Raw genomic sequence first — 12,854 nt, forward strand, 5'->3', positions numbered from 1 at the left:
CTAATCATATTGGAAAGTTTTTTTTGAACTGACATTAAGTTGAGTACTAGTTTGTGTGTCGTATTTGGGGGAATGTCAGACTGCTTTCCACATGACAAATTATAGACCACACAAAAGCCCTCCATGACACACACACACACACACGCACACATACACACTAATGACAAGCGGCCCAACCCAGCATGTGCTGCCAGGGATTTTTCTTTAAAAGTTAGAGAGCTTGGTATAGGGTCTCACACACATTTCTCAATTGTGCCCTGCTGCTTTAAGAGTTGCTTTTTATGGCATGGAAAACAAAACAGTGCACCAAAGTGTAAACATATTTTATGGCTCCACCACATTCTTTCCAAAAATCTTTGTTAGCTTGCAGGGTGTGATCTGATGAATAACAATAGTAACTTACCACTATATGAAAAATATGAATTATGAGCAGTCCCCAAGCATCACAGCTAACACTTTGTAAAACTCCAGTCACTGAGTGTACACACCATGCAATTGGCCAATTAAGGGGTGTGTGAAGCATATGTCACTGCCACTTGCACTGTGTAATTTACACACTGGCACATGAGTATTGTTAGTATTATGTCAGTGTCTGAATACTAAAAAAAGAACAGTGACTGCTTACTTTTTATATACGCAGTCTTAAATGTAGCAAAATCTTTAAATAAGACTTGTTTAGGGGCTCTTCAGTTGTTTAAACCTGAATAACAGACAGACAGTGGTGGCTACATTTTGTGGACCAGAACAAGGCAACTGACACAGGATGGGTGTGCTCTTTCCTTAACCAGCTAAACAAAAGACGAACATGTACTTCTCTTTTACAAGCAGCCAGCTGAAAGAGGAAGTGACAGATGAGGAGGGGGGTTAATGGGCTGAAACCGGAAATGACATCAATTGCATCTGCAAGACAGTCAGCAGCCATGATCAAAAATGGTAAAAAAGAGAGAGGGGAGAGAAGGTCTTAACTTGCCAACAAATACAAGAAAGCAGTAAAGGCCAACAGCTCTGATGTATGTAACATGATATGGGAATTAATTGCTTACTTTTGTATGTATAAAGTAAAAGGAAACATTATTCACTGCTTTTAATGAAAAATCTTCAAGAATATGAAACAATTGAATAATAAAAATGAGCTAAAAGTAGAGGTTTTGGTCTCAGTTTGTTCTCTGTATGTGTCGTTCATTTCTGATAACTATGAAATCCCATTTACCCACAGAGGATCATAATTTGAAAAAAAAAATGGACACTCTTCTTTTGTAAGGTGAACACGCTGTTTTTGATGTATTCGTGTAATTTGTGAAATAAGATAAGATAGTCCTTTATTTCTCCCCACGCCAGGGGAAATTCACATTGTTACAGCAGCTTACGTAGCAATAAACATAGCAAAAGTAATAAAATAATAATAAAATAGTAGTAATGACATTTACAATATGTACAGGGATGAGAAATGAGAATGAAATAGTATAGTACTGACACACTGTAAACAACACAATATAAAGTGGCTTGAAAAAATAAGTTTAAAAAGTGCAAAGATGTAGCAGTGCAAGAATTGCTGTGCAAATTTTTATGGTTTGGGGTGATATGATATGAGTCCAGTATATGCTAGCATCAGCTACTGATGCTGATGTTGTAAAGTCTTACAGCAGATGGAATGAAGGACCTGCGATAGCGTTCCTTCTTGCAGGGTGGATGTCTCAGTCTGCTGCTGAAGGAGCTGCTTATCCTCTATTTCATTCAAAATCCAAGTCTAAATTTGTCAGTGAAATCAATTTCACAGAACCTACTTGGTGTCATTATTGTTGCTGAGGTTATTTAGCAGTAGGTGTGGCTGGAAGAAAAACACTCTGACAAAGCTCCACAGCAACAACTGTCTGTGCGGATGGTCTGAAAAGGCTATTAATGATAGAGGTCGCAGCTGCTGGAAGGGATGTAACAAATATAACAGCCACTGATGAATATGCTCATTATAAATAGGCAAAAACATGACTGCAACAAGTCAATGACGATATGATCATTAGTTTTACACTAAGCTAAACCTCGAGTGTAGCAACAGTATAGTTGTAATCAAGTGATCTAATAAATGCCTGCTGCTAACCTCATTTAGACTGAGTATATGGAAAATTAAGACTAAAATTTTAGACATATTGTTCATTATGAATGTATATTATTAAATAGCATCGAAGTGATTTATAGTAACTTTAGAAATATCCATGAACACCAAACTGAGACCTTCTAAGCAAAGCAACAGTTTCAAGTGTTTAGTTTCATTATAAAATATTTTATTGATGGGGAGGAAATGATTGGAGTACACATCCAGTGAACAATTAAAAGCCAAAATAAAATTTTCAAGAAAAAGTGGAGATCAGAGATTGTAGTTAATTCTTTTTGCCCAGTTCTCAGATAGTAAAGAGCTGAACACTGACAACAATAATGCAATAAACTGACCTTTCAATTACACACTCAGCGGTACAGCTGTCACAACATTATCATTCTGAGCCCCCTGGAGAAAAACACACCCTCACCCAGTGTGACATCTGAACTGCACCCGCCATCTATCACCTCCACATGGGCCCCTGCTGCTCAAGTTATGTTAGGCACTTCTCTTGGTGCACTTACTCCACAGCACACAACTCAGATGAACCAACAACGCTAACAGAGACCAGCAGCAGCTGAAAAGCTGTCAAGTGAGAGCTCAAGTGAGGTCCAGGGTTAAACTATCATCTGCAACTGGAAAACTCTCAAATGTGAGAAAGGACAGTGTGGCTCAGTGAGGAAACTGTCTGCAAACTACAACGCATTTCCATTTCATGTAACAGAAGACAACTGTCAGCATCAACACAAAACAGAGGTACAATTGCTGATGACATTTTGCAAGATTAAATTTGATGTAGCTCAACTTCTAATCAGCTCGAGACTGTCTCCCTTCATTCCTGTCCTGCACTTTTTTCCTTTTTTTTTGCTTGCTCTCTACCACCGAAAACACAGATATACTGAAGAGGAGAAGAAGAGCATGAGAGGACAAACCACAAGTGCACTGTGACTGTGCACAGCAGTGATATTTGTGGTTGAGCGTAGCCGCTCTGTTGATAATACAGACGTCCCCAGTCTCCCATAGTTAAATATGAACTCTGGCCCACCCACTGCTTCCATCCTTACTTATTATCTCATGAGCTTTTCTACAATGATTTTGTCCCACATTAAAGTCAACCTTTATATCTTCTCTTTTCATCCCTAACTCGCCCACAACAAAACCAAGTTCTATCCACTTCTCCTTCAGGACTATTAGGATAGAGTATCTATTGAAAACTAGAATCATTTTCCTTCTGTGACTAACATTTTGACATTTAGCTGTTTAAGTGTACTTTAGTTGTTCCAGCATATATAGGCTTAAAGCTGCAATCTGACCCTGAGGGAACCCAGCAGCACCAGACTTTCCAGCACAGAAAAATGACAGGATAACCTGATGAGGATGGAGGGGAAGTGAAGTGAGCTCATTTCCTATAATAGAAAGAAAAAGGAAATGCATTGTGGGAGGGAAGAGAAGGGATAATGGTTTACTCTATGTGTGCTTAATGACATGGTCAGACAAACAAAGCCGCCGACCTCCGGTGCCCCATTGCCCAAAGACGCTTGAAAATGTAAGCAATATAAAGAGGGGAGCTTTGACATTTCTGGTGATGCTATGGGGAGGGAGGGTCACGAACTTGGGGAGTGGATTATGTTTTCTCTGGACCCTCCCGAAATAAGCAGCATTACAGTGAGCACTGTACAAATTTTACAAAACAATGTCAATCAGGTTTGGACCCAAACTGGATGGTTTTTCTAGCCCAAGGGAAAAATTATACAGTGGCTCCAAAAAATACTTCAAAATGCCAAAGAAGATGACATTCATTTTTAAAACAGAAAAGACTGCATAGAGGCACAAGAAGTTCCTCAGCTTTCAAATAACTAAATATATAGTACAAAACAGCAAAGTATTTGAACACCCAGTAGCAGCTTTAGTAAAGATCAAAGTAATAGTGTTTTAGTCTGGCACCCCTTAGCTTGCATTAGTGCTTGACAAGGTCTGGGCACAGACTCAACCAGTTCCTCTAACAGCTATGGTGAAATTTTCCTCCATATTTCAGCCAGATAAGCTTTTCAGCTGATCCACACTAAGGCATGGAATGAACAGACTATTTTTCCTCCATGGCATACTCCATAGGCACTCTGTGGATTTAGGTCAGAGCTTTAAGAGGGCCGTTCTAAGAGTCTGATTCCCTCCTGGGTAAAGTTTTCTTTCAACAGGCTGGTACTATGCTTTAAATCGATACCCTGCTGAAAGATCCAGTTCTGTCACATTGATAATGTTTTGACTTTTTTTTAATTGTTCATTTATACTTGAAAGTTTCATCAATAAATACACTACTGGAAGAAAAAGCACACCAGACTTTCCTATGTCCATATAGTTTTTTTTTTTTTTTTTAACGTACCTGCCTACTTATTGTAGTCTGGTTGGAGTTTTTCGTATGGCTCTCTCCAAACAAATATTCCACAATCAGACTTGTGTAGGTAGAATTTAGACTTGTCCCAAAATAACACACTCATCTCTACAACTATAAAAGCTGCTGTCTTTCTGCACGTTAATCCGAGCTGACTCATTCTTTGAGCTTATGAATGGTTGCTGCCAGATCACTCTTCTCCTGTACCATAGCTGTTGATCCTATTTTGAATGTTTTGTAAGCTGTGTTGTATCTGGTAATTCTTACTGATCTCTGAAGTGAACTTGCTGTTGTTTCTCACTTGCTTTTCTTGATTTCCCTAACAGTTATGCAGTCCAACTCTGCTGCTGGTCTTTCAGGGTTTGCTTGTACTCTTACCATGTTCACAAAATACTCAATAAGGTCGATGGAAGATTGAGGGTTTTTATTGTAGATCTGATAGACTGAATGGTGTCCTCTGTACAAACAATTATCTAAGGAAGCAGATTATCTAACTTTTCTCTGAGCTCACTTGACTTGTCTTGACTTGTGCTTTTAACTAACCATTTTCAAAGAAATTTGCAGTGGTGAATCACTATTATGTTGACAGGAGTAATCTAGTACAGTAACTACAGGACAAGCTATTATGCTTTTACAAGTAAGAACCTGATGTATTTGTTTATTCTTGTATAAAACATGTGCTTAATGTTGTACTATATGTGCTTTTCCATGGATTAAATACAAGTTTAGCTGACATTTTATGGAACAATATTATGACCCTCATGGAAGTTACCAGTCCAAATACCTTTTGGAGCAAGTGCAGAGAAAAATCTTTAGATAAATTAGTCGCTGATGAGCGACTGTGAGTTCCACCAAATTCCAAAAAGACAATTTTTTTTTTTCTCTGGTAGTATCTATTTATGCAGATTCAAATTAAGTTTTATATATCCAGGGTTTGTTTTTTGTGGCACTCACGTAATTGAAAAACACTATTTACCTTTATTATACTGGGCTGGCTATACAAGTCTCAGCTGACAATATCTAAAATACTCAGTATCTGCAAGACAAAACAGTGTCTGCATGGCTAGATGTCCTTTAGATTAAATCAAATGTTTCTTTTTTATGTAAATTGGGTGAAATGATCCTTTGAGAAAAAAAGGTTTCAGACAACTTCTTCTATGCATCCTCTATCAAAGCTTGTATCTTTTTCTGTCTGTCAGGAACTGTTGCAAAATGCTTAATTCCTGTGTCTGCACTGGATTGTCTGCAGGCCTACATGCCACAGTACCTACTTCCCCCTCCTGCACAATTTATCAGATATAGTGGGCGTGCACAGAAAATTAAGCTCTTGATGTGGTTGTATGTCTTCACTTCACTCTTGAGACATCAAGAAAACAAAAATCTGCAAACTTTTGTTCCTTCCAAACTACAGTATTGACCTTTTTGCTACTCTAGTGGTTTCATGAAAGAGCAGGAAGTGTCAGAATACAGCAGAGATATGAGCTGTGGAAAGAGGTAGGGATTGAGGCAGTGGTAGAGGATTTTCTAAGCTATCACTATTTCCAGAGCAGTGAGGATAGTGTAGCCTAGTCCCTGTGGACCTGCACTGAGACATGCAGTCTGCAGGAGCAGGCTTTATCTTCAGAGCTCTCCCAATAATTGCAGGATATTCAGCCTCTTCACATACACATTCACAGATCTTCCATCCATTGCGTCATACAGCTAATTGGGTAGCACTGTGGTGTAGACTGTTGAGTAAACAGGGTCAAGTCACCTAAAAACATAGAGCAGGAGCTAATTAGATAAATCTCATTGAACTGCCACAATTCTGTCAATATCTCTCAGTTGCAATGCAGCTGCTAAGAAGCTGATGTTCAGATGAGCTTTTATTGGAGAGCTGTGAAGCTCTGAGAGCTGTCATGGAAAGTACTGCAAACAGCCATTTATTCCTGTGGAACAGGCCAGTCTGACTCGTGTTCTCCAGAGAAACTCAGCTCTATATAATGAGCCAACTGTAATTTCACCTGACACCCACTAAAGCTCTGCCACCGACTTTAATAAGAGGGAGGCACTTGGCGTCTCTGCAGGGCTGACCACATGGGCTGACCAGCAGTGGAACGTGTCACCTTGTGCAGTCATCAAACATGACTATGTTCAGTAAATAGCTGACTGCAATGAAGACTTCAGTTTGGGCTACTAAAACAACTCTCTAATTCGACACAAGACACATTGCATGCTACTAAAATTCTCTAATATTAAGGGAAGTGGTCATTCTATGTTAGTTTAGTATTACTAAATCTTTTAAACATATTTAACATCTGTGAGGTAGACTTTTTCTGTGTTTTTCTAACTACATTCCAGAAACCTGCAGAGGCACAGGAGCAAATGAAAAGGGATCTGGGACTGACAGAGGAGCCTTTACGGCATTTTGCAAAGCAGTCAAACACAATAATCACCAACTGGCAAAAAAGAAAAAAATGGGATCAGATCAGAGGGAGGTTTCAGCTCTCTAATAGCACAGTGGCAAAAGCTCAGGTTTCCCAGCTTTCACAAATGGAAGCCTTACTCTATGATCAATACTGCATCTGCAGTAGCAAGCCTGGGGAAAGTTAGTTAATCAAAGCATTTAAGAGAAATGAAGCAAGTGTTTGTCCTCCTGGACCTCACAGGAAGTGACTGCCTTTGAGAGTGTGTGACAGTGGGAACAATCTAATAAAATTTGTCTGTCTTTTCATTGTACAACTGAAATAACCATAATGTTAAACATTGATTAATACGGTATTTGTTAAATTAAGCTCTACAACTATAAAAGCTGCTGTCTTTCTGCACGTTAATCCAAGCTGACTCATTCTTTGTTGAATGATGATAATTGAACTCTCATTCATTGAACTCTCATTCAACTCAACTCAGTACAAAGATTTGTGTTTATATATTCAGAAACTCACTTTGTGTATTGTTTAAAAGAGTACAATTTAGAGTATAGTGCAGTACAGGATGTACCTCAACTGAGTTTGTCACATACAGTTACAGAAAATATGAACTTCATTTTCATACTAGAAGTTTATCTGATGGGTCTGTGGTCAAACTTCAGTCCAGATGATGTGACAATAACTCTAAGACCAGATTCCAGGAAAATCCACTCAAGGCATGATAAAGAGGCTCTAATTTCACAACATTATTACAGCTGTTATACTAATAGTCCTGCTTGAAATTAGTTACAAAGACTTATAGAGTTTCAAGTTTGTCAGCCCTACAGTGGCACATCAGATTCCATTTGAAAGAAACATGGAAATTTAAAATGGTCCTGCCTGTAACCAACAGATTATACGTTGCAAAATTCAATTTAAGTTCAACTTGAGGCAAATTAAGAAAATATAATTATGTTGTGTTTGGGGCTACTTATGGATGATAATGCTAAATAACAATATTTAGCCACGAAGTAGAAAACTATGCAATATTTTAATAAAATATTAAATAACTGTGGCTCAGTTCTATTAAGCTGTTCAGCAAACCAGCACACACAATACCACGTCCTCCCTTAAGTGGAATGCAGAGTTCATCAATATTATTCATTACACCCATCCTGCTATGAAATGTCTGCAAGGAAAAATATCTGTTGCCAGATACCATCAGCATTTGTTTAAACCTCTTCGCTGTACCACAACTACATCAGCAAACTCTTTACAGGTTGCTGTCACTAAAGAGGCAATACTTTCTTAAGATACGTGGGGACAGCTGTGGCTAAATGTTAGCCTGGTGTAAATAGCATAGTTAGCATAGCCTGTCCAAATGGACAAAGTCTGAACAAAAATACAATAGAATTGTATTTCATGAGGACAGGATAACTGACAAACTTGGAACAGGCATGACACAGAAATTGCAGTGTTTATTGTACGACATGCCACTGGTAGAGCATTAACAGCAACAGTCAGTGAAGTAGTGCTGACCAAAGTGTTATTTACTATTGAAAAGTTATCCACTACTGAGAAGTGATATTTGCCCACACATCACGAGGGACATGTTGTGAATAAAAAAACATTAAGCAAGTATATTGGTAGAGGTGTAGAAACAGTTAACAGTAGCAAAAGTCAACTTGAATCAGTGTTACCATCTGCTAGTATCTATATGGCACTTACTTCATGTTTGTCACCTAAGAAGAATTCATAATATCCGCCATTCAAAGTTATCTTCCCAGACTGTATTGCTGAAGGCCATATCATCCAATTACAGCTACATGGCTTAGGCAAAGTATTCAGATTAATGAGAGACCATCTTCATGCACACGGCAGAGGCCAGATGTGAAAGAGAAACATAAAATGACTGGTTTCTTATCATGTGTGTTTTTATCTTTTTTTTCCTGTGGCTAAAACATTCAATATAATTTGTAGTACTGTCCGATGTTTAGCAAAAAACTAAAATAACTGTGAAAGCTTCTCTATACATTCCCTCTCCACACACACATAAATATATTGTGTGAAAACATGAACAGCATATTTCCCATCTTGTCGGATAAGTAATGTAATGTGGCTGCTGACTTTGATTTAGGTTTTGCATTTGGTGACTGTGAATAAAACTAGCCGCAGGCTAAACTGTATGTCAGCCTTACATTGTTACATGTGGCAGCCGTGTTATAACCACGAGGAGCTGGTAAACAGAATCCAGACCAATACAACACTGTAGGAACAACCACCTCATAAACTGAGTTTGTAATGTGTAGTACCATGCATGCCTTAAATATCATGCCATACAATGACAAGCCTACTATCCTCAGTGGCAAAAAACAACAGTGCTGCTGTATCAGTTGTTTTAAAGATTCAAAACAGACCAAACCATTTCTCTTCTGAGAACACCATCAGCATTTCTCAGCCACAGCCGGATAAAATGGTATTTTCCTTAATTTATCACCTCTGCCTTGTCAAGCTGACAGATGGGGGTTTTGGGGGTGGGGGGTGTATATACCACTACACATGTGTACACACATTGAAGATATTTTTAGTACAATGTCTATGTATTTGTGTTAGAGGTAGATGCCTTTCTACTGTGCCCACAGGCTGCACGCATGGATTCAGTGTGCCAATGTATTTACATAACAGCACTGCTTGTCAGGCCTCTGAGTAAATGTGTTTATGTAGAATTAAGTCTATTAGAACTGAAGTGTGTTGTTGTATATTTACAGTGCTCACAGTGAATCATGCAGAGGTATTTCCTACAATGTTGCTGTTCTCACAGTTTCAACAGAACATGCTGCCAAGGGGAATTTTTCATTTGTGCTGAGCTTAAAAAAAAAAAAAAAGGTTAGTGCACCAAAGAAGACAGAAAATTAACTCAAGTGAGCAGCAACATATTTGCTGAGTACAGAACGGAGATGAAATGTCAATCAAAGACCAGAATCAGTAGGGAAGCTTGTGAATGAATGCTTCCTGTTGCTGAAGGCTTACGCCTCAACGACATGAACTCCTCCCTGCTACATTAACTAATGGCTTTCTCTGGGGACAACTAACAAGACAAAACAATATAATACAGCCTTCCCTTTGGTAAGGCACAATTAGAGAAACCATGGAAATGTCTAATTGCATTTGTCTGTTTACACTAGGTAAAATGTAAAAGAGCCAACATTTTTAATAGGCTTTTGGTGGTGAGACTTCCTTAGCTCATTCAATGAAGGCAGTGATTCAGAGTTGATTCAAAGAGAGATTCCTCATTTCCGACTCTGTGCACAACTAGAAACGAGACTCTTACTTCAACATAACCCCTACAGCTTACTTCAGAGTCTCTAGTGTTTGCTTTAAGAGGGACATGGGACTACAGTTTAACTCATGGTTTATTTAACATACAGGACGCAAAGCTTTCTTGCATGCCATGAAGTATGCAGTGAGATTATTCTCAGATGTTCCAACAGATACTATGGCAGCACATAGCTAAAACGTATACCTAGAAGTGTAATGTGACACCTCTGGAAGGATGTCGCATCTTGATCACACATCTTTCTATTCACTATACACCATTATTTCAGCTACGACTGCAAGCTGCAACAATGCATTCTTAAGCCAATTGATTGCATGTTTGAAGAAAGAATAATTCATTAAACTGAAACTGTCATTACCATTAGTTTACTGGCAAAAGAAAAGAAAATAAAACAGACATATATGAGGTTGTGAAATTTGCATTGTATTTACCCTTCAGATAACTGGAGTGTAAAATTCACTTTTTAGAGAAAAAAACGTTCATATCCAGGTCAGCTTTAACATGCTGTGGCATGTTTTTCAAATTGCACAAGTGAAGGGAAAAGTCTTATTTGCATGATGCAGTCTTCAAGCACAAATTCCCGAACCTTTGCTTCAGATTCAGACCTCTCCTGTAATTCCCCTCAACCCTCACACTGCACCGGATGGTAATTACTGATATGAAACCTGCTGTATAGAGCATAGTATGTAATTAGCCTTCTAACCAGGGGCACAACTTAACAACCAGTCGTCTCTCTTCAAGGAGCCAAGAGAGAAAAACACAGCACGTGTTCCTCAAGCAGAATCTTCTCTGTGTTCTGTCCAGACAGATGATGATACATTAATTTTGTGATTCTATGATCAACATGAACTGCTGCAAAATACATTAATCAGACAGACTACTAAACATCTTTAAAATACCACATTATTTCAGATTAAAACAAGCTATAGAAAAGAAACAAGAATAAACGGTGCAAAATTAAATAAGACAAAAATGTTCCACTTATACCGACAAGCAGTCGTATTTGTTTTCAGTTAATTGTGCCATACTAGACATTCTATCAGATTACATTCCTGAAAATGTACCGCTTGGGTGTTAATTAATTCACAGTATTATTTTTTATTGTAGTTATTTTATGCAGAGAAAAAGACCTTAAAAAGTATTTGAAGTTGCCTGAGATTCTTCTTTTCTAGATCCATATAAGGCTTTAATACGAGCAAAAGTTCAGCAATGTGTCTTCAATAAAATCTCTCAAAAAAACTCACTATTAGTTTAACAAAATGTTGTGCTGGGTCCCGTATTACAGATTACACAGCCAATGAAAACTGTTAAATCCTCAGTTTGTGCATCTCTGAACTGGCTGTTAAGTACAGATTTGAAGAATGCACACAAAGCTGTATATTTGTTGAATTAGCAAGTGTAAAGTAAACCTGAAACAGGGTTTTTCTGAGGTAAGGATCGGTCTTTGGGGTTTGATTACACACCACAGCAAGCATGATTTGTGAACACATACAGGAAATGGAGTGAGTCTGTTCTGAGTCTATTACCTTATTTGACGAACATATATTCCTTCCCGTTATTTCTGACCATATTAGCAAATGAAAAGCCCAATTAACTAAACTAATTGAAAACTGTCATTTGTTATTCTCATTTATTTACTTTTTTAATCATTGTTGCTGCTGATTTTTCTTTGTCTCTGGCTAAAGTCCTTACAGGCAAGTCTTGCAACTCGACAGCCATTTTGGTAACATCCTCTTGCAGTTATTTTCGGTCAACAAGATCAGATTCTTATCTAAATGAATGGGGAGAGAGTCAAAACTGCAATTTCAGTGGTCATCAGGATATAAAAACTGTATGTCTAGCACCACCGGTCAAATTTTGCTTCAAAAGGTTGGTGACTTTGCCCCTAAAATAAGGTTTTTCCCCACAGGTTACATTTCCATCACTTTGGAGCTAGTTAAAATGTCCTTGGAGGGTGAAAAAGAAAATACGCTTTGCAAGAAAATCCTACAAAAGGCAAGAGGTTTGTATGGCTTTGACAGTAAAAGAATCTGTAGACAGCAGCAACATGTCCAGTAGTGGCATGTAGCATTACCAACTCCTAACACTGACAGCTTCAAGAACCAGGGAAGTCATTTAAAAGTCTGGGAAAAAATGGTTCCCTAAATCATTTGTGTTGTGTGCATGTATGTGTGTGCTCCAGGCAGTGCTGGGAACTGTCAGGGCTGTTCACTCTCTATCAAAACGCCAGCCCCTCTCATTATCAACCAGACTCTGCCATGTCTGACCTCTGAGTCCAGTTCCTGCTGAGAGGAAACTTGCACGAACTTAAAGCTGCCTCTTCTGACCATCCCACCACAACTGACCAAACCATAATGCTCACACTCTGTGGGGTTGTGAAACTGGCTTCTATAATTTCCACAGAGGGCTGTTTCTAGTCCAAACTTTCCCAAGCACTGACAGAAGCACAGGGCTGTATGTTTATGCCAAAGCATCTGTGACACTGAAGGCAAAGCACACAGGGGTATGCTAGCATTTCACACTTTGGATGAAGTTTTCAGGACTGCCTTAACACTTAGTAGCATTACTGCTGCCACGTTTGTCTCTTCAGGGATTCAAAGAGCTTCTGTGTGTGTGTGTGTGTGTGCGTGTGTGTGCTGGATGGGGTTG

General features: G+C 38.6%; 1 protein-coding gene across 1 annotated transcript in view; it reads right to left on the bottom strand.

Annotated features, from left to right (window-relative positions):
• LOC111581870 (guanine nucleotide-binding protein G(i) subunit alpha-2-like) overlaps positions 1 to 12,854 on the bottom strand; it is a 58,810-nt gene that overhangs the window by 45,014 nt on the left and 942 nt on the right. The window lies entirely within an intron of this gene.

This window comes from Amphiprion ocellaris, chromosome 5, assembly GCF_022539595.1.
Source record: "Amphiprion ocellaris isolate individual 3 ecotype Okinawa chromosome 5, ASM2253959v1, whole genome shotgun sequence".
NCBI lineage: Eukaryota > Metazoa > Chordata > Actinopteri > Pomacentridae > Amphiprion > Amphiprion ocellaris.